Genomic DNA, 4,783 nt, shown 5'->3' with positions numbered 1-4,783 from the left:
TAAAAAGGAAAAAATAGTTTATATGTAAAACCAAAAGGAGTTTATAATTTATTTGACTTTCTTTCTGAAGTTATGATTTTGTAAATTTTAATCATAAGTCTTAAAGGTAGCAATCCAAGGTTAAGGAATGTTTTACCTTTTCTTTCTCTATGGATATTAGCTATACAATTTACATAATGACCCTATGATCTAGTATTAATAACTTCTAAATAGAAAGGTATGTTTTGAACTCAAAAACAGATCAATATGACATTTTCATGAATGTTTCCTTTGTGCTATCTTACAAACATTGATTATTTTATATGATCTTGCGGTTAATTTTACAAACTCATCTCAACGACGATTCAAACAGAGCAAATATACCATCATTATAGGATATATTTTATTTCTATTTTGTATGCTTATAAAATCATCAAAACATTTAAATATACATTATATTATGTAATTATATATTTATATATCATAACATACAAATAATATTGTTAATTTTATTATATAACTTAATTATAAAATATATTATATAAATTTGTATAATTTATAAAAATAAATTATATATATTATATGAATTATATTATATACTAATTAAATTGTATATGTTAAATAATATATAATAGCACATGTCATATAGCATATATTGTATGAAGTATCATATAACATATAAATCATATGTCACACATTATATATTATATATCATACATTGCATATAATAGTACATAATGAATCATATATCATATACATCTTCATATCATATATCATAATCACATATTTTATATCATATATTGTATATATCACATATATATCATACATAGCATATATATCCTATATCATACATATCATATTTTAGTATATATCATGTATATTGTACATATTATACATATAATATGTCATATATAATATAACTTATTACATCACATATTATATCATATATCATATATTATATAATTATTAGTTTCATTTCAAATAAAATGATTTGTTGCAGTAAGTATAATTCAATCATAGATTATGAGTTTGTGAGCAGGAAATATGTCTCAGCATTTAAAAATACATACCACCAATTTTTATGATTTATGCTTGTTCCACATTACACATATGGTAGAAGGAAAGAACTGACAGTACCTTCTTCTTATGTCTACAAAGAAGAAGCAGGTACTATGAAAATTGGCCCAGTGTTTAGTTTTTATTAGACATTTTTTTAATCTGTAGTATTCAGTGTTATAATCGCTTCTCGGCCTTTTGGCTAAGATCAAGTATAGTATTCAGTGTTAACTATAGAAACAAAATCTATAGAATAATTACAGATAAATGGAATGTTTTAGAATGGTTTAAAGGATGTGGTCCTGCTAGTCCAACAACAATGGTTTATCAACAGAAAGTCCAAGAATTTAGTAATTTTTCAGTACATGATAGTGGATGTCCCAGTTGGTCTTCAGTCTATGCAGGAATATTAAAGAAGTAGGGTCCTGATGTCAGAGAAGTGACCTTTCTAGCAAAAGTGAGAACAGGCATAACCAAATCTTTGGTTTTAGTGAATTCTAAATGTAGTCAAGTTGACATCAAGATTATCCATCACATAACCATAATTTATTTATTAGTACATATGTTGGTACATTATAACATTTCTGTATATAGCCCTTGCTGTCCTGGAACACACTCTATACACCAGGCTGGCCTCGAGATTACAGCAATCTGACTGCCTCTGTTCTGAAGGACTGGTGCCCATTTAAGTTTCAGAGCAACAACACAAATGAAGTCGGAGCTAAAAAGTGATGGTCTCTAATTCGTCCAAGTTCTACAACCCAGGTATTCTGTGATAAAACTTTAAAATCAATTTAAAAAATGCTTAATAGAATGAAAAGTCAAGTGAATGTGGGGGATTTGCATTAGGCTCAGTTAATCAAGTGCTTGAAATGTAAATGTGAGAAACTCAATTTGTTCACATGCACCCATGGAAAAGACCAAATCCTATAGTGAGTGTCTAAAATCCTAACACTAGGGAACTGGGAATGCAGAAACAGGAGAATCACTGTCCATCTTTTACAACAGAAACAAAAATCCCAGGTTCCCCCAAGAGACTCTGTATCAGAAGAATAAGGTTTGTATCAGTAGAAAAGAATACACTGACATTTCCAAATGGCGTCCATGTTCTGGCACAGAAAAGGGCAATAGTACCAGCACTTACACAGACACCACAGACAACAATAAACAAGACACTACATTTTATTTACCTTTTAAAAAAAAAGGCATAGTGTGGTTCTGTGGTTGTTTATTGGGGCAGGTGAGAGGTACTCATGTCATAGGATCTATCAGGGTCTAAGCTCTGAAGGAGAGGCAGGTTCTGTCTAAAGGTATGGTGGAAGCTCTGGTGGAGTAAACCCAATTTAGTTTCAGCTAACCACAGACAAACAAGCTAATATCAGGATTATTTCCTGATCTATTGCCTTCAGGAAGTATAAGGAGTGGCAGCATTTGAGATGTAAATAAATAAAATGATTAATAAAAATATTTGAAAGCCATTTTCTTGAATTTGAAGAGGAAAAGCAGTTGTTTAGATATTCTGTCCCTATCCATCAGACCTGACCACTTAGATATTCTTCAGCTGACTTCAAACTGCTGGTGTGTGCATACGTGTGTGTGTGTGTGTGTGTGTGTGTGTGTGTGTGTGTGTGTGCTTGCCTGCAGCTTGCTATGAAGCACTGGGAGACTGTCTTTTTTCTTATAAAAGTAAGCAAAGAGTCAAGAATGTAAACTCCTCTGGTGTCCCCAAGGCAATGCCAGTCCTGTTCCCTCAACACTCTTAGAGAATAACTCCAAAGAAATGTTGCTATTTCTGCATGCCATGAAGGCCTCTGTCATCAATTCTGCCTCTATTGTCCATACTCCATGATTGCCTCTCTATGTACCCCATTTCTATCTTACACATTGCACATTTCTTCTAAAAAATAAGACCTACACAGATGAATTGATCCACAGCCACTTTCTTATGAGAAGCCAACTCATGTAACTGATTGACTTTCTGAAATGATCACTGTGGCCATTGTGTGAAGAACTGCCTAAAAGTGCTCTATATTAAAGAAAAATGAGAGTGGGTTGAACTCAAAAGTGGGGTTGAAGGAAGTCTGTAGACTCATAATGTATTTTTGAGTACTGCAGTTGTGGAAAACTACAAGAAACATGTAGACAAAGATGTTATAGATGGAATTGATGAATAGAAGGTTGACCTCTTATTCTGTCCTTGTAGAAAGACAACTCAATTAAATTTGCATGGCTAACATAGTATTTTATCTACTTCCAACAGAAAAGTTTCTAAGCTACTGCGAATACACTCTCCTTCATATAACTCAGCAAATGTTCAGTTGTTAAGAAGCAGCTAGTTTCCCTGAAGACTCCATGTCCATTCATTTCCTGTGTGTTACCTTGTTCTCTTGCCAAAGTCTTCCTTAGCATTTTATTTCTGGGTTCTCCTGACCATTATACTCAGGTGTCTCCATGTTAGTCAAGAATTTCTCAGAGGAGTATTCATTAACTGCACCCTTACCAAAAACCTCTACCTCCCACCCCAACTTTGTATAATCTATCTTTAGTATTCATTTTCATAGATAATATAAGCTTTGTTATGTTCTTTAACTGTCTTGGCTACTTACACCTGTGAAGTCAGGTTTTGTGTATTTTTATTTATTGGTATATATTACTATTCACACAGTAAGTGTGTGACAAAATACAATGGAAGGAATAGCTAACGACATTAGAGAAGGAAGGATAAATGAACTAAGGAGGGTCTCTGCATTTACCTCTATTTTAGCTTTCCATTCAATTTTCTGTACACTTATTGAATCAATATTATTCTTGAATGATTGCTGTTTCATTTTACCATATAAATAAAAATAAATTAAGTCAAAGTGAAGTTCTACTAATAAGGAAAAGGAAAAAAAAAACTGATTTGTAAAGGTGAATTACTATATATTTCAAAGAAGTAATCATTTGCAGGCTATTTTGATATATATTAAAATGGTTTCATAATATGAGTACAGAATCAATACAGCATGTTAATTGATATTTTGTAGCATGTTACCAATATTGGGTTTCTTGAACATCAGTCCAAGGTTTCACAATATCCTTAAAACATTCTTGAGGTTTTTTTTTTCTTTTTATTCTTTTTCTTTTCAAGTTGACAATAAGTATTAACCGTTTATTTTTCTTTCTTTTTTTAATTTTTCCTTTTTTATTTTCTATATTTTTTGTTTACACTCCAAATGATTTCTCCTTTCCCAGTTCCCCCTTCCCCATATGTCCCATAAGCCTTCTTATCTCCACCCATTCTCCAATCACCTCCCTTCTTCTTCTATGTCCTGGTACTCCCCTACAATGCTAGATCAAGCCTTTCCAGTATCAGGACCCTCTTCTTACTTCTTAATGGGAGTCATTTGTTATGCTAATTGTGCCTTGGGTTTTCAGAGCTTCTGGGCTAATTAATATCCACTTATCAGAGATTGCATTCCATGTATATTCTTTTGTGATTGGGTTACCTAACTTAGGATGATATTTTTCAGTTCCAACCATTTGCCTAAAAATTTCATGAATTCATTGTTTTTAATTGCTAGGTAGTATTCCATTGTGTAAATATACCACATTTTCTGTATCCATTCCTCCATTGAGGGACATCTGGGTTTTTTTCTCCTCAAATGACTCTCAGGAACCTGCTCAGTTTCATTTTAAATAATATACTCTGTGGCATTTTAACATCTGTAAGACCATTTAATTATTTTATCTTTAGACAACACTTCTC

At 32.2% G+C, this 4,783-nt stretch overlaps 1 pseudogene; it reads left to right on the top strand.

Annotated features, from left to right (window-relative positions):
• The first annotated feature begins 1,217 nt into the window (after nucleotides 1-1,217).
• LOC127683990 (uncharacterized) lies at nucleotides 1,218-1,354 on the top strand (annotated as a pseudogene).
• Nucleotides 1,355-4,783: the final 3,429 nt, after the last annotated feature.

Source organism: Apodemus sylvaticus, chromosome 4 (genome assembly GCF_947179515.1).
Source record: "Apodemus sylvaticus chromosome 4, mApoSyl1.1, whole genome shotgun sequence".
Taxonomy (NCBI): domain Eukaryota; kingdom Metazoa; phylum Chordata; class Mammalia; order Rodentia; family Muridae; genus Apodemus; species Apodemus sylvaticus.
Note: the sequence above shows the minus strand (reverse complement) of the source record. Positions and strands in the feature narration are given on the sequence as shown.